The sequence below is a fragment of the Varroa destructor genome, unplaced genomic scaffold, assembly GCF_002443255.2.
Source record: "Varroa destructor unplaced genomic scaffold, Vdes_3.0 BEIS01000007.1, whole genome shotgun sequence".
In the NCBI taxonomy this organism is placed as follows: Eukaryota; Metazoa; Arthropoda; class Arachnida; order Mesostigmata; family Varroidae; genus Varroa; species Varroa destructor.
In genome coordinates this window covers 33,414,679-33,433,565 of record NW_019211460.1, presented here as the reverse complement: position 1 = coordinate 33,433,565, position 18,887 = coordinate 33,414,679, and positions in this window count along the sequence as shown.

The window sequence follows — 18,887 nt, the reverse complement described above, 5'->3', positions numbered from 1 at the left end:
GTAGTTAACAAGTACGGCTGATGTAGTGAAACATAAGCGCGCAGACGCTGACGGAAGAAGAAACTGCTCGCTGCCAGTTACTAGTTATATAATACAGCCATATTAATGTGAAGAAGATCTGGAACATGTGCGCTTTGTACGGCTCGTAACACAGAGAACATATAAACGCGCTTTATATTCGATAATATCGAAACCGACGGGCGCATTTTCTGACAGCTACAGAATTGTAGGTTTCGAAAGAATCATTTGTTTTTATCATTTTAAGGATCCTAAAAAAAATTCTATTCTAAAAAAGTATACTCAGACAGTGGGAAGTTCCATGCGATCTCTGTATATAAAGACAAAAAATGAAAGCGAATTTGCACTAAAGCTATGTATTAGGAAGTTGCAAGCAAATTCGACGGACTAAACAACTTTTGAACTACGCGCCGTTAGCAGACGAAATTTTGCTGCCGAATGGTTCAGCCTTCTAGAAATTCATGATTAAAGACCGGTTGAGATTACCCCAGAATACACGAGTTCAAAAAGCAAAATATCTGTTAGTTTCGAAAATCAACACTTAGTGGTAACGTTTTTGCTTATTGACAGCTACACGGCTGTGGAAATTCGTCGAGTGTTGACATTGGGCTAGGGAGTCTTATGTAAAAGCGTAGTATCTAAATGGTGTAAGCGTTTAAAGGACAGAGATTGAAGCGTTGAAGGTAACGAGCTGTTGGGACCTGAAGAACGGGAACACACTGACGCAATCAGGAAGGCTTTTCGCAAAAGCAGCTCTATCAGCCAAGAATTGCATTCCACACGTAATGCGTTACAGAATTACAACCTAAATGCGGAAACTGAGTGAACAATTGATCCCTTTTGACACCAGGCCAGCTGGAAATGCGTATGGTTGTTTTCCATATACAATCTGCGGAATTTTAGTCAGCGAAAACCGCGTCTGGGGTCGTTTGAGACGAGGCATGTTTTAATCTTTGCCGTTAGCTGGAGAGGGTCAGGCGAGAGAATACCGTCGCTCTTTAAAGGTTTCGAGTTCGATGGCGGTGTCAAGTATATTCTAATATAACGAGATAGTGGTATTTACAATAAACATCATTGACGTTTGTTATGAGGTACTCGCCAGAACTGGAACAGGCGGGCGGGGGGATCTCGAATCTCTTAAAGGACTTATGGACTGTTGGCACGGCAATCAAAGGCACGCAGTCTATTTACTTGATGACCATGCGAAACCTCGTCATCATGTTTCGATTACTTTCTGAATCGAACCAGAGAATATCTAACATTAAATTCAACTTTAGGTTTTTTTGTGATTACGGAGCTTTCCATGCCCCAGAAGCCAATCGGTAGGCAAACATATCTCGCTATCAAAACATTCTAAGCAGCTAACGACAGAGTATCGCAAATAGTATGTATATGAATGTCCAGACTTTGCTAGAATGCTACGACAAGTGTATGAAAAAAGTGCAGGAGAGTGTCTGTAAGGTATATTAGAAAAACATCAACCAATTGAGAAATGGCCGAGCTTCAAACTTTGCTAGTAACAGCTTAGCAATTTTCTTCTTATACTAAATACGCTGCATGATGTCTGTTACCTTTTACCGCTTCTCAATTCTTTAAATAGCTAAAAAAAAACAATAAGGCTTGTGGTTAGGTGGGTAATCTCTAACACTGATCTTTGAAGGCTTAACAGGCCTGATACAGCAATGTTATAATAAAACCGACAATTATCTAAATGGTGTGATCAACGCTGCAATCGTGCTCAATTTACCTACACAGGGAAGCACAGTAAAATAGATAGTTGCGTATAGTCCTTGAGGTGTCCATTTAGGATACTTAGTCAAAAAATTAGTTTCAAATATTCTCCATGTTCGATATAGAAGTTATGTATATCTTAAGATGCTTTCCACTAGCTTAAAGATTATGTAATTTTCCACTCTTCAACATAAATTTTCAATCTAGTTAATATAAATTCTATTGCGCTAATCATACGTATATTTTTTTTTATGTCACACAAACTTTAATTAGAAGTGATCCACCCATATATATCAGTTCTAACTTGACTGAACTAGGTATTCGTTGTTTGGGCAGTCATAATCAAAGATCCCTGTGTAACAGTTCTATATCGATATCGAACGCTAAGTATAGAGAGAAGTCGGAACGCTGTGCACCCGTGGCCCAGAAGTTTCGTGTGTATTCTTATTCGTGTAACTTATTTGAAAAAAAAAAACGTAAAAGTTAAAGCAGCCTGCTTTCCCTATTAACGACGATCTATAACCACACCAAGGACTGGAGGTGCGCCACGTTTAATATGGTAAACAGGATATCGTTTAAAAAACATGAAATAATTTTGAAATGAACGATAGAAAAATCGCAGGAACCCTGAAGATTTTCACGTCTCCAATAGTTTAAATTTTCGTTAAATATTCGGGTATCCGGAAGCTATACGCATGAATAGGTCTCTCAGATAGCATCTCGCATCGATTCCACTTTTCGTCACATCTCAAGTATACGAAATTGCAGGGAAACCGAAATTGGAAAATCTCCTGCGTGTACACGGATAGGACTTTCGCTGATCGAATCGGAGGCCATTGCGTAAAAAAATTATACATAACTAACAAGCTCTCTCGTATTAAGAATTTGTCGCTACATCCTTTTACAATAAAAGGATGAAAGGAATATCTATCAAGCACAGCGTTTGACATTCTCATGGGTCTACCTCAAAAACGTGACGCTAAGGTGTCGGAAAACGAACCTTCTATCTATTGCAAACCATTTAAAAAAAGCCTATCGCAAGTCACATAAAGTAGTACCGTTGCCTGAGAACGACAATGTACTGAGATGTAATGCTCTGACCCAATCCCAGGATACAGCATCGAGTCGTAATGTCATTGAGATTAATTTGTCTAGAAGATTTGCACACCGGCCGCTTCGCACAAAAATTCAGGAATCTATTACGTATTGCTTGACGTATATTGCTATGCTACAGCCGCTGTAGAGAAATAGGACTCTCTCATTTGGAAGGCCTGCCACAAAAAGTTGAGCCATTTTTGTCGGTAGATTTTCGAAGTAGGACCTGCTGTTATCGATATGATTAGGGCCGTCTACTCGTTTGCTTAGTACTTTAACGCAGTCTTTTATCTTTGCACTAATTTTGTTGTTTTTTCATTCTGGCGGGTTCGATTTATCAAACTGCAAATGATAACGACTTGTCCAAACAGTTGCACTATTATTTTCTCTAATTATGCTATGAAATACGGCACTGGTGTACATTTTTATACTTTTTGTTTTTTTTTCCCCCATTAATACTTAGTCACGTCTGGCTGGTACAGCGTTTACTAGTATAAGCAAACCGGCTACCTAGCTAACTTTAATTGGCCCCATCGCCGTCCAGTGCTCATTTGTCTGTCGTTTACCATTAGCCAGCCCAAGCTCTAACAAGCCATTAAATCTTATGATACACAACTGCTCTCTCTCTCCTTTCAACCGAACCACTGCGGTGGTCCAAAGGATTTGGCCTTGCGCGGCAACGATTCAGGAGTAGAAAGTGAACAAGGTTCGTTGTTGTTGCCATTGTTTTTGTTGTTGTTTCCGCCATCGTCGTCGATTGTCTGCAATGGTAAAACGAGCATTTCATTGGTCGTCTTACCGCGGCTTGTTCCCCTTCCCTCTATCCGTTCTCACAAATTATAGATTAAAGCGTGAAGTCAATTTTCAGCGATAGATGCGAACGGAGAAAGCCATTACACTAATGACTATGTCGGGGTTGCACTTGCAACATTGATGGAATCATAGACACATATTGGTTAATTTTTATTAGTTCCCACAGTAGCAGCGCAGCCCGGTTGATATTGGTGCGATCACTGAGATGACAGAAGGCATCACACGCAATATATATTGCCAAATCGACGACGGGGATTAAATGGCAGGTAACTGGGGCTGGCTGCAAGACGGCCAGAAGTACCACAGGAACGAGCGGAATTGCCCTTTTCCACCTTTTTTTTTTTTTTTTTGTTTCGGTCCCCTAGACAGACGACCAAAAAGACGAAGCTAAATATGCATATGGATACTGGAAATAAGGTTCAGAGGAGCAAAGCATAGATTAAAAGGCTCACTGAGACATTGTGGAACCTTATCCTCCTTTGTGCGACATCATGTTGTATTTAGCCGTATGGTACGAAACGGAGACATAGTCATATAATCCAGATAGTCCGACAACGAGAAAGAATCGATCTCAGGAAGTATATGATTACTATTTAATGTTTTACGTGTAATAATGCCCTGTTGAACCGCGCAGAATAGTTCTCCAGCCATTTTAACTATGTTCAATAGGTGGCGAGTGTATGGGTCACAGGGAACTTTCGACCCAAAGACGCTCGGATTTGACGTTAAAAAGTAAATTTCTCTCAATGCACTGATAATGGAGAATGTGTTATTCGTTCTTTCCTGTTAATACTGCGGTAATAATGGCGGCGGGCAATCCTCTGATGCGTCCTGACTGTGAAGGTAAAAAGTGATAAATCACCTATATGGCCTTCTTCTATTTCTCCTCTATTAAGGGACGGACAGGAGCACGGCTCGCTCGTTTCAAGCAATCTAGGTTTAGCTTTTTACCGTTTCGGTCGCATCAAGAGCGATTTGAATACTCCTTAGGTAAAAACAAAAAATATCATTGACCTTCACCGTCGATCATCATTCTATTTGCTGGCTTTTTTGCTGCCTAATTGTAGGCTTATCGGTTATTAATTCCATAAGACTGCTCGTGCTCGAGTGTGACCGAGAATGACTGTTTCAATTTTTCATTACCTTTTGTTTATTTTATGATGGCTTCTTACGGTACGGAGACCAATTGCTCAGTCGATTTATTATTCCCCTAATTAGCCAATTAGTTGGACCTTACTTAGATCTTAGAAATATATATTAACTGATAATACAGAGACAGTATCTGAAATAGACAGTGTCTGTTGCTGACCTAGCGAGTCGGTTATGAAAATCAGACTTCTACCTAGATCTGTAGATGTATTTCGAGAACATGTCAGATAAATTACTTCAGCCTACTGCGCTACCTTTCCAAATTAGCTGACTTTTGTTTACCTCTATCGAGATGGCGTTCGTGCGTAACAAAAATCCTATCACCGTCTTTCGTTTTTGTTGTTAATTTGGAACAATGTTACTGTAACGGACATCAAAGGACTTTTTAGCGGCGAAATGTTGAAGCCAAATTTGAAACGAGGTGGACTATACTTTACTTTGCCTTCGAAGACTGTCGGCGGTCACCAGCACTTGAACGATTTAAAACCCGAACATCATGCACTGTTACGTATGTGGATAGACGTTGATATCGATAATATCTCGCTATCATTGCCTATCGTAGACGTTGATATCAGCCTCATATTGGGGATGCTTTAACTCATTATCACTACTCGAAACGTCTTAATGGTCAGCCAGCTCACGAGTCACACGCATAGTTCCACTTGGAATTTGGTGATTCGGGGCCGCTGATGTCAGAGCATCAAGATATATGTACAAACATACATACATACATACACACCCACAAACGAACGCACGCACGCACGCATTTATTAGTAGCAGCTATTGTTGTCGCTCTGTATCGAAGTAAGAAGGCTCGTCTTCGGACTAAGAGACCAGAGAGAGCGCGACGAATAGAAAAGAGAAAATGACAGAAAACTGAACTAGAGCTGTCTGCCTCATCATAGGACGAGGGTATTGACGACACCGACCTGAATAGCCACAACAAAAAATCGGGCAAACAATGAGAGAATCTTTGAGAAGAATCCAATTCTCTTCAAGTGCAAACTGAACGATACCGACATATAACTACCGGCCGGTCTGTTCCGTCAGCTGTTGTTACCATCAGTTCTAAACACCGCCAGAAAACTGATCCGTCTAATCATCGTTAAAAATGATCGAAGTCGTATAGTGATCAGCGATACCATCTTTCGTTTAACCGGATGGCCACATCTCACATCCACGTGTCCCCAATTTATTTTGCAATAGTACCGTAACAGGTTCAATCAGAGATTTTGTCCCTGGCCTGCAGCGACCGCAGGTAAAATTATAATCCAACTGAATCAGTAGTATCCACATGGGGAGAGCGTGCCGCTCATACCACAGATCGGAGTGCCCATTGGCAGGAGAGCAGCAGCGATGAAAAGGTTACGCAATATCATCATTGTTATTAATGTAGCAGTGCTCATTGTTACTGGCAGCGGCCGTTACGTGCATTGGCGCCGTATTCACAACATATTATTGCCATTCTCAATTTTCGTCTGCTGTGTATATTCTGCGGCGATTGCTGGCCGTCTCTTTTAAGTTGCCGGCAAAGGCAACTTCGCGGAGTTCGAAATGAGACGATGCCACAACAACAGCAGCAGCGCCACCACCAAATACGTCTTACCGATCGCTGCGCCGACTGATCCAAATCGACAACTTAAAACGATTGCCGTCGCGACTTCGGCGGTGGTTCTCCAATCATTCGCCGATAGCCGTTGCGCACCGTATCCCTTCGGGTCGCATCGACTTCGCTCCGATTGGGGATGACATTAAGAGGGCGTTCCTACGCACGAGACCAATAATCTCATTGTGTTCAAGATTGGCTTTCGTTGCTACATTTCTACGTTGGTGTCATCCGCATATACGTAGACCCGCACGCACGCACGCACACACACAGGCGAAGCCAATTGAAGAAAGAGCAAAAGAAAGAAAAATAGGTACGTAAGGGTGAAGGCTCCACTACTATTGAATGGAAAAACTACTTCTCTTTGGCGGCTTTGGCAATCGGTTGTCCCTCATAAGCGGTTGTGTGCGTACATAAGCGACAACTGACGTTTGCGTTGTTCGCTCAATTCAATGCTTCAATTTTGATTCTGTTTTACCTGCGCTCCGCCTGTCTGCTTCTTCGTTCTCCCTCTCTCACTGTCAAGACATTGTGAGTCAGTGTACAGATTTTCGTACACTCACATACGGAAGGGTCAATTTTCAACGAAATTTCCCGCAGCCGCAGCCGCAGCTGTGCGTGCGTCACACATCGGCTTTAAGTCCCTTCGTCCTCGAAATAAAGGCAACAACAGTAAAGGAGCAACGAAGAAAAAGAAAACAATGAAGGAAAAGAAAAAATCCGCCATGAGGTAGAGGGGTACGGGAAAGTGGGCAAAACAGCCCAGCCAGCCGCTCAGAAACTTCAAACCACCGGCAACCTCAGCGTTTTCAGCGTAGCCGTTCTTCACATTTGAACGTGCGAAGTTCATTTGTCGGCTACTCTGTTCGAATTGTCAGGCGCTTTGGCGCGATGCCGTACGTACCTCGGGAAGCTCGTGGGTCCGGTCGTTCCCTTTTGAAAAGTACCGCCGTCCTTTACTTAGGCCTATTGAAATAGCGAATCATCAGCGGAAAAACCATAGTATCAGTGGTACACACGGCACACACAATGTTTCGATTACCATTTTTTATTCAGGCTACGAACTCTATCCGTCTCGTCCCACCTAAACGTGAGCTTCGATATCGTTCAGATGCCTCTCAAACCTTTTTGGTCAGGTATGAGCAACCGCTACTCGCTATCACCATCGCTGAACAGGCGTATTTACGCTGGTTAAATAGCTTTTTTCTCGCTTTTCTGTTCGGCCCACTCCGCCTATTCCCGCCGCCATCCAATCCACCGCATCAGCAGTAGCAAAAACAACATTTTAGCGCTGTTTAGCTTACGTTAGTTATACGTTTTACGTTTAGGGTAGTTGGACGAGATTGAGCTACGAAACATGGCCATGGTACCATGGACGACCAACCAGAGTCGTAACGTCTGTACCAAAAAAACAATAAAGTAAAATATCGAACATAGACTAAAAGGTTAAACTTTATGCCATATTGGCTGACGGTGTAGATTTTACGACCGTCGATGGTCTGTCTATCCGATCAAAAGTTCAGACTGCCGTTGTATTGGAAGCGCGTTTTAGTGGGGTTGCTAAAGGCACGCATATTGAGGTCTATCAGCGGTGGTATATCGAACTGTACTTCAATTCAACTCCTGTTTGTTAGTATTTAGGTACCGATAAATGACGCTTAAATATTGCAAACTTCAGCGGTTTTTCACGCGCGAAGGAGATATAGTAAAGTTAGCTGGCTGGGATCGTTGCAGGGCGATACTGATATATTGACAAACTAACAACTGGGGGCTCAAATAATGAAATCAGCTAGCGTCGTGTCATGTATGAGTGAAGAGTTTCTTTCCTATACCTCTCTAGAACATGCAGGTGATCCGATAATGGTGGCTTGTTTACCATAGTTTGGTGGAGCAACATTTACATTTTCGAACAATATAAATCACTTGAATATAGATATATAAAAGCTCATCATGCGCAATAATGGCCTCCGCAAAGCCCACACGTTTACATATAGAATTATTTTGTTATAGCTAGTCTTTAGTAATGATAAAGAAGATTATTTCGTAATCGGCTCGAAAACGAAGCGACGCTATACCGATCGTTCTATGGCCTTCTTGTGACTATATGCGGGTGCACCGGAAGCGACAGTTTTTCTACCTAAACGTACCTATTATAACCTACACTCGTTTTCATAACTAGTGCTACCACAATGACGCGTAGTTAAATGCAACTGATAAACATTTGCCGAATATATCTCGAGAGTTGTACCGCGTCGTATCGTATTTAAAAGCGGTCTGGCAGCCAAAAACTTCTAGATGTTAAGCGAAGGAGTCAACCTAAATTATCATCATTTTACAAGGATGATAAATGCATGTCATTCAGGTCGACGCTCATGCCAGACGGTAGCTCTAATAGCTATAACCCCACATCGGCTAAGATCTCATAGGTTTTCGCCTCCAGCAGCTTTTTGCTCAGCGCATTTCTAATTTTTCGTCGTGTATTGTCGTTTCAGTTTGATGATAGTCCGCCTTACTTCTTTTCATCGACCGAACAAACAGCTTCTTATGCTTTATTTTCCACTATCGTCTGCTCTAACCTCGGCCCTCATTGCTTTTGCCTCGTAACTTTTCCAGCGTCCCTTTTTTTGTCCTCTACTTTCCCTCTTTTAAGCGTTATTTTACAGTAAACTCTTCTTTAACTACTCGTTTTGTCCAGTGATCGTCTCTGCCTATGCTGCTGCCGTTACCTTCTTGACCGCTCGCTCGCAGTTTTCACCATTTTGTGGCCGTTACCGCTGCTGTTGCCATTGCCACTGTCCACCACCCCCTAAACGATCATTGCCAATGCGTCTGCAGGCTGGTCGCCTGGATCGTGCGTAAAAAGTGTGGCGCTACTGCTGCCGCTGTTCGTTGTGCGTCGTGATGATGGGTCGCGGCCGGCGGCAGACACGGCAACGACGAGAGCAACCACTAATGGAATTAAACTCTTTCGACGAAAAATGGCGCTTGTCGTTCGTTCGTTGGTCGCCGTCGTTTTTGTCGTTGACGGTTCGAAAAATCGGAACGCATCGAAACACTTAGGCACAGGCCCGCACCAAGCTAGGCACTCATATACCAATTCATTCTGCAGTGCCGCTTTTTTCCCGCTCGATCCCTCTCCACGTCACTTCATTCCACCGGAGCGCAACGCTTTTCTTTCATACTTCACACGATGCGCAGCAGCGACCGTCACCCGAGCTATTGCTGCTACGCTGACGATGGCGGCAGCCATCGTATTATTTGCGAAAGCATACCACTATAGCTGCGGTGACGATGATGACAAGCAGAAATTGGCCTGCAACGGCCAACCAGGGACCTAACTCATTTTCCTTCGTCTTCTTCCTTCCACCTTGCTCCCATCTCGTATTGCCTTGCCATCCATCGGCTGCGGCTGCCTGTATCAGTCACGCTCCCATCGCCCTATCCCTTCTCGTCCTTTTCAGCGTTAGATCGTGGCTTATAAGAGGCCACGGACGGCACTAGCAACATCCATTCGTTCATTCACGATTATTCATCATTGCTGCTGTTACTGTTGTTATAATGACTACTACGCTATTATTAATATTGCTATACTAGCACGAGTACAATTACTGTCACTCAGGAATAGCACTACTAGCACAGTTATCCGCCCTGAATGCTTTGTCGTCGCCTTCGAAGGATGATGAGGCGTTGAAGCGACGGCGGCGGCGGCGACGGCGGCGGCGGCGGCGACGACAAGAAGAAGAAGAAGTGATTTTGTCCGTCATCCCCTTCCCAAATTATTTTTCATCCTCCGCCTCTCTCCTCTCTCTCTCTCTCTCTCTCTCTCTCTCTCTCATATATATGTATATCGTATCCTTTTCCTGTTCTCCAGCTGCGTCTGTTCCCCTCTGTTCGTCGACATCGTCATTGACAGTGCTGTTGTAGCGGCGTCGCTGCAAGAGCAAAATCGTTCTCATCTTTATATATATATATATATATTCATCTAATAGTGGTTGTCTTCATCATTTGGCGCACACGCTACGAGGATCTTCATTTTTCCTTCAGTTAGCTTCGTTGCTTTTCGTCGTTTGCAGTCGCTGCCGCCGCCGCCGCCGCCACTTGTCGTGGGTCCGTTCGACAACGTTTCCGCTCCTTCTCATACTGGTGCCAGCTAACGGGCTGTTGGTGCTGCTTTCAGCCATCGTCTTTTTCATTGGCGACGTCTTTTGTCAAAAAATGACATATTTTTTCGCGCGCCATTTCCTCCAAAACGATAGAACAGAAACCGCGAGCAACGGCGCTGATGTCAAGTAAGACGAGTACAAATTCTATGTCTACATACATGCATGTACATACGTGTGTGTACGGGAGCAGCAAATGGGCGGCTGAGCAAGTAAAGCTGCAGACGATTCGACCGGGCGAACCGAACTACCTAAGCTCAAAGGCGTTTGTCTCGCGAGATGAAAAGACAGAGATGAGGACCGACTACATGCACTACTATACGTACCTTCACAAACTAGTGCTAAAGTTTCAATAGCAAATTTATTCAAAACCCGAATCGATATTTCACTAAGCCCATTAACTGGAATTTGTCCAGATGAATTTCGTTTGTTTTGACGCTGTTTATTAGATGATCCAGGGAAATGGGACGCTTCGTTTTAATATGTACAACAGTTCTGCTATAATTTGTTATCGCCGTCAGATGTTTATATTATTTAGCGCAATAGTTGCGTACTTTAGCATCTTATACGAAGGACGTGGTACGTACTCCTAAATGAACGTTGAGACGACCATCTGTATTGCGAAACCTATCGTATCTGCTTCGCAAAACTAAAGGTCTACTACTGCATAGTATAGCTATGTTGGTTTCGAGTTTGGCTCAAAATCAAATAGCTCGTCTCCTAAATTACTCGTCATCGTTTATAGTCAATTTTAATTTTATCAAAATGTTCAATTAAGCACATCGTTTTTGAAGTTAATGAGGCAACAGATTCAGCATTCAACCATGACGGGTTTCTAATGAGGGTTGATGCGAAGGCTCGGTCAGGACCCAGTTACTTTTAGGAACGACATCTACTCCCTACAGCAAACCGAATGCCACTGAAAAATCACTTGATACCCTCGTGATTAGTTAACGACGTTTCGACTCTTCATAGTGATGGCCATTTTTGAGGTTACGCTGTTCATATGAGTTATTATCGCTCAGCAGTTAATAGTTTGCACTTTTCTTGCCCTCTTTCGTTAAACGCTCGAGCTGACGGCGCCGTAACGGCCGACCATTGCGTGATACCGATCCAATGAGGGTAGATAGAACATTTGACGATAGCCCTGACCTGAGTGTTGCCCTCGTCTCTCACTGCCCACTGATTGGCTGCCGGCCATTCTGAGGCATGGCGTCCCCTAGCGGCGTGACGAGTCTACTGAGGGAACTCTCGCCGACACCGAGATGTTGGATCACTAAGGCCATTGTAATCACCCAATAACAACAACATTTTCACCGGCGACCCGCTTAAACGACACAAAACGATCGTCCTAACTCGATTAACTCCAGTGCGAAGCTCTCTCATTCCAGATCAACAGTCGAGTGTCTGGCCCAGCTGGTTTATGTCGACAGCGGGATGAACAAAACAATTGGCTGTTACGTGCGACAATGCGTTTAAACGGGACAATTTCGGCAAAGATGAAAGTCAATGGGTTGTTCGACGCTCCTTTCTTGGCTAAGACGCCGTCGAGGTGTACAGAAAGGGCGTGTCGAGCACAGCCTTTACAGAAGAAGAAGTTGCTGATGGTCGCTTACGCTTACTCCCCACTCGATCGCTGCTTTTGTTACTATCCTTCACTCGCACCCGAAATGTACGGCCCGGTCTTCGGTCCGCCGAAAATTCTGTCCAGGTGGGTTCTGTTCGCTTGAACCGAATGGAGTCTCGACCGTGTCCCGGCAACGTGCGCCTTGGTTTGCTAGTCTAACGTCTGGGATCTTCATCAATCCGCAGATCATGGTGAATCATTGCCCAGTCGTTTCGAGATAAGTTGATGAGGTTCGGGGAGCGGGAAGAAATAGGCGGCGGTTAGCGTTATGTTAGTGGTGTCGAAAAGGATAGCGCTCCGCCTTGAGAAAAGAAAGGCATGGACGCACACACGCATTTATAAAGTCCAAGGGAAATTTGGAACTGACATATGCTACGTGCGTTCCTGTGAGGTTCGCCTCACTGGAGGTGACTATCTGCAGTGTGCGTATGTAAGTTGCTTGTGAGTACCCCCCACCCCCTAGGCCTAACGAGTAAAATGGGTGTGTGATAGAAAACAAGTTATTCACTTGAACAGCCCCCCCCCCCCCATCCCCCACCCTTTCCTGTGCCGTTCACTTCGCCGCCATCGAACTCGCCAGCCCCAGATTGGTCGGCGCTCCTTGGTGTTCTTGTATGCCTGCCTTGTTAACGCTGTCGCTTATTATCTATCCCTGAAGTATCATCCTCTATAAGCTATCTGAGAAGCTATAAAGACACAATCCTGTGTACGAACCTCTTCACCTGATTAGGAAAAAGTATCTCGATTCGACGGTTTAGCAAACTACTGTTGTTCACATCTTAGATGTAATATTTAATCTTACAAACAACCCCACTCGAAATCGCCTGGGGACGCGACGCGGCTTAACAAGAATGTATTTCTATTATTTGACGGCCATAGCAGCTTTCGATCATGTCTATGGAAATCGAACCCGCCACCACGTACTATGAAACATTCGAGTATGTTGCCCGCATCTAATAGAACAAGCACAGCACAACGAAAGAAAATAAACAAGGTGACTAGTGGAAACCTTCTGTGAAGCAGGAACAGTTAGATGGCTCGCTCGTGTCATAACGCGGAACGTTGACGGAAGGTAGCCTTTGCCGATAATGCATACGTGTTGTCCGGATTAGCAGTAAAAACAATACTAAATAACAATAGTCCGAAGATACTAAGACGAAAACATAATTGCCCCTCTGTGTAACGAACCCGTCATCACTGTATTTTCGTGCCTTGTTCGCTACCTGAAAACGTCGCTTATTGCTCTCAGTCTAACCAGGGAAATTCTGCTTACCTTGTAGGGTACTATGATAAGAACAGTCACTTAGACATTCTGAACTTTGTTAGTTACTCTCTCTGCAGGTCATCTATAAAAACACTTCAGTTAATAGGGGCATTGTTGACCCGTGAATGAACCGTACGTGTGTTATCACCCAGCATGTTATTGATATTGACAAAGGTTTATTAAGCGGAACGAAGGCACTTCATATGAAGCGTCAGCAAAGATGATAATCGCTTTCTATCCCCGTTCCTAATAGTCGCTTAGGCAGTGCAACAAGAAAACACAGTATGGTAATAAACATACGGCGTTGCAGTGAGTACAGAATAGAAAAAAAAATAGATATCCCCGCATCCAGTTATAGCGTTTTCTCTTCATTCTGGAATAGCATGGTCATCTACTTATGTACGTAGTGTTCACGTCTACACAGAACTTGTTCCCGATCTATGTGACTGATTCTCGTCATTAAATCTAACTCTAAATGTTATATTGTACTTGCCAGCTTCGTTTCTGTTTATCAGAGCAAACGCTCAACACTAAAGCAGGCTTCATTGCTATTACTCTTTCTGCCTTCAGAAGTTCTAGCAACTCACGGGGTGCTGGTTCGAATTACTGCTGCCTTAAAATAACTGTGGGAAATAAGAGAAGGTCGCTACTGAGATATGTCGGGCGCTCACTGAAGCGCTACAATAAGCCTCAACGCGTGCGTGTTAAATCAGATCCGTAGATGTGACATACGCTGTTCAACACCTGAAGTGGTCGTTGAATGTGCCTAAAGCTTTATCCAGCCAAAGTTTACGTGTACATGCGTAAATGTATCATCTGTTCGTGTGTAAATGTACGTGTTGCCAGTTGTATTGCGAACGCGGCGGTCTCAGGGATGTGATGCTAGCCTGCACTGAGAAGTGGTGTCGTCTGGGCAGCACACAGATACACCCTGAGCCTGAGCCTATCGCATGCGTCAATACACATCAGGTTTTTTGGGAAATTCCGTCCGTTACACAAAATATCCAGTCGTTCAAAACGTTTAGTTAGACCCACGCCTACGCGCGATCTCCTCTACGGTCGTTCCTGCAGACACTCCTTATAACTCCCCGTCTTCTTTCTCTAGAAGCGATTCGGTCAACGACAGTTGGTCAAAAACAGCAATGCATTTACATAGAGGCTAGAATAACGACAGCGACGACGACGACAATACAAACACGAAGTGGTATTTTTGTGCATCGACGTTGCCGCTGACGACAACAACATTAACATTGCTACGGTATCATGTCAAGGCAGGAACTTGGCTGTAAGAGCATTCATTCATCGCTCTTATTTCTCCGTTAATTCTCAATGAGAGATGATGTTATTCGGCAGCCGACTTCATAGCGTGCGACTTCGCAGCCTGCATTAGTGTCCAGGTCTCGCACAGCAACAGTTTAAGTCAATTAGGGGGCTCGATCGCACACATCGCTGGTCAGAAAGATAGACGCCTTTAGGGGCTGATGCAGCCGTCCTCCGGCAACATTAAGTCCGTCTCGGAACGAAGAAACACAATACGCACGACAGGCAGACGCTTCTGTCTATAACATTCTATCACTCCCTACCCAGTTTTTCCATCTGCTGCGAAATGGGCATTTAGGTGCGAAATAGATCATAGTGCTTTGTGGTCTAACGGAACCTTCTCAAATATAGTATATAGGTACCTGCATGTGGACTGTGTGAGGATGTTACCAGCTACTCGTCAACCGTGTCGGTCAATTGTACCTTTGTGAGTCGAACCAGAAACGAGTTTCTTTTTCCTTGCCGTGGATTTATGGAAGAAACACCTGCGACGAGAAGCCATCCGGTGCTGAACTTCAACGTAAAACGGGTGCTCATGCGAATGCACTAAGGAAGTTGATAGACATCAACAACCTAGCTATGCTGGATGAAGCCTCGCACCACTTATGTGGGAGCGGCGGTGTTCAAGATGGTTAGATAGTTTATGCAAACTCCTTTTCCCCATCCTATGAAATATACAGCTTCCCCGACTGGATCTATGTTTGAACTATTAGAAACCAAACTGAATAAGATACACGCTTATCCTGTTTGTGCAAACGGTTACGCCCTTCTAACCTAATAATCCTCAAGCGAGTGTCGTCATACGACGAGTCTTTACCGTACCTGCTTTCCTCGTCAATAAATAGCATAGCAATGTTGTGATCGAATCTTTGCCTCACTCGACTATCGCTTATATGTATATATATATATATATATATATATATATATACTGGAGAAGCCATTATTGCAGCAACAGTGTTTTTGGTTCAGCATAATCTCTGATGCTTATTAAGGACTACTGGTTCTATGGTAGGTACTATGAAGTGTTTTTAAAAAAAATGTATATAATTACCAAGTCTACGGCTAATGCTAACTAAGAGCTCTCCGATTATGTTCGCGATTGCATGGGATCCTAATGATATGCCTTGCACCATTATGCTGGGTTGTTGTCCGTTTTTAAGTTAAAATTAAAGACAATATTTTTTAAATTTATCGTAATAAACTAAATATGCGCCGTTGGAATCGGTGACTCTTTGCCATTTTTCTGGCAGCACCAGAATCCCACCACTCCCGTGGTTTCTAGGAGACAAACTAGATTTTTGTCTTTCCTTGTTAGAAACAAAGCTAACACCACTGAAGGAGTCTTCATACCATTTGATAATGCAAGGTCCAGATGGGTACCTCAAAAGGTCCCGTTTAAGTTCCCTCAATTGAGAAACTAGCTATGTGCCTGGTCTGGCACTGTCTGGGCGAAGGACGACGCTTTCTCTGTTCCCTAGTTTTAGTCGTCGTTTTCCAATGTTAGTTATTCACAGCAGAGGTCTGCATTGATCGTTTTGTCAGGCAGTCGTAACTCACATGCACGACTTCACCTGAATTCCGCCAATCGCGTGTTGAACAGATAGCCACCTTCATTAACAACCTTAGAGCTAGCTCCATTTTGTTTCTGTACAGTCATGCGGATGAAATTATGATCGAATAAATTCTTTTTTTTTTTTGCATCGATTCGCGTGGTACCTAAACATCGAGCTTTTTTTATAGCCAGCTTTCTTCCAACTGATTGAGAACCGTCTGCCGGTAGACGTTCGGTTCGTTGCCAGAGTGATGGCTACTCGCGTGGCGGTCTCACCCGATTTTCCCGATAATTTCGTCAACTGTTTCCATAATTGGTTGACCGTTACGAGGAGCATTTTTCACGTCAAAATTTCCAGAACGAAATTTATGACAAAGCCATTTTTGGCCCCTTTCTTTTCATGGTACAGCTTGACCATAAACGGCATATATTTATGTGTCGGGTAATAAAGTTGTAAACTGTAACAAATTTTTGCAGAAAATTTACCCATCTTCAAGACACTATTTCTTGATAGGTCTGAATACGGCCATTCCAACGGTCTGAACAAATCTCAGCCTTCGAATGAGGCTAACGCCAACCCGACGTGGCTCCTATTGCCTGAGATTTATGACTCTGAAGCGATATAACTAGAGAAAGGACCAATGGTTTTTCGATAATCCAATATTTATCGACAAATGTACATTATTTAAGATCTGATACATAGATGTCTGTAGGTGGACACCTGCGCCACAGAGAACAGTTCCAATTGAACAAATATCACCGTCCGTACAACATTCGCAGCTGCGGCACCCACGGCAAAAAAAATAGCCTCACTTTGCTTTGTAAGCGCGTTGTCTGTGTCGACTGGCTGATGTGTATCGTTAAAGCCACTGATGAAGGCCACGTCACAAATTTGTAGTTGTCTTAAGGGGCATAGTAACGTGTAGGCGGGCGATCGAATCGACGAATCACATCAAATCCCTCTCTGCAGCGGCGGGAGCAGCCGTCTCTGCCAATGACGGAATTAGCCCTTTGCAGCTCGTAATTTTAACGTAATAACTCGGTATTAGACTACGGTGTCGCTTTAAGCCGTAACTGCTCCTCGGTTGATACTATGACCAGTCGGGTCTTTCAACTGAAGCCGGATAGCTGTCGTCAGTGTCACGCGAAAGAAGCTTTGCGAATGAAACTTCGATGTATAAGATAGATGGAGAGTAGCAGCTTTAGCGTCTACGTGATAATAATAATAATAATAATAGCGACGCTGATGGCAATTAGATGATCGTGGCGCGAACACTACCAAGAAGGTAATGTTGACGAAAAGCACGGAAATAGACGGACCCTCTAAGAGAGCGACAGAAAATAGAAGCCCCCCGAAAAGCGTCTCAATAGCTTATATAATCGCGTATCAGTTAACCAGTCAGTCTTCCGTGTGCAAAAAGTGTCTGAAAACCTCCGTAAAAAGCTCGCCTTCTGCGTGTTATTCCCCTAAACTGACGCTGACTTGGTTGCAGTGAGTTGCGGAGGCCTATCGTAAGACATGTAACTCGAGTCGAGGCACTAGCTCTCTGTAGCTCAAGAGCTGGCGTCGTCCCCAGTTGTTTCTGACTAACCCCTCGTTCTCTTCCCTTGATAGGCTCTTGTCGCATTTCTCGATGTTATTTGGGTTTCGCAATCGCGCCTCCGCTCACACCTCTGCCTCTAAGGTGAGACGAGACGATACGAGACGGGAGCACCAGATGAAGTGACGACGTTATTGATGGTCTCCGAACACGAGGACGCGGTGTCTTTCGTTCTCTTCTTTTGAAGTTCAGCGAATTGAGACCTCACAGAAAGATCTAGAGTAGATCTGGCCACTCACCTTCACACTTACAACTAACGAGTGAGCTGGACGGAGCGCGGGCGGGTGGCCCGCCGGAGGTGAATGTGTAACAGGCCATTGTCGGCCGCGCGGAAATGCAGAGAATTAGCGGAAAGAATGACAGCCTGAATGACGAAATTAAGAGATCGTGTCGGCGAGTTGCCGTCCTTGCTGCTGGTGCTGCTGCTGCCGCCGCGGTCTTCACAAGCGACAATGTGAAGTCCTGATTGAAGATTGGTCACACTTTATAGGTCGGTCGGTCGCTCGCTCGCTTGCTGCCTGCTGCAATTCCAAGCTGACAAGGAAAGCAGGCGCGCCTTCACCAATCAAAGACATCCAAATCTTCAGCACCTCGGCGGAACGAAGTCAAACCTCACGACGATGAAGTCGGCAGTAGGTGTGAGGTCCGCGCCCCCTACCGTCCCTGTATCCAACTCAGGCCAACAACAATCAGGCCCACTAAGCCTACTAGACTAGTAGGTGCCTATGAGAGTAACACATTTTACTCGATCATGACGGTATGTAGTAAGAGTTCGCTGTTCTGTTCTGTGCCAGCATTGCAGTTTCGTCGATCGTTGCAGTCGCTTGTTGGGTAGAGAAAAGCTGCTTGTAATAATACGCTGCGTTTCAACGAGATTCGTTTCGTATTTGGAAAGTGCGTCACTGAACTACTCGAGACCACTTTGAAGTCAAGTAGCTCAGTGAAGTGAAT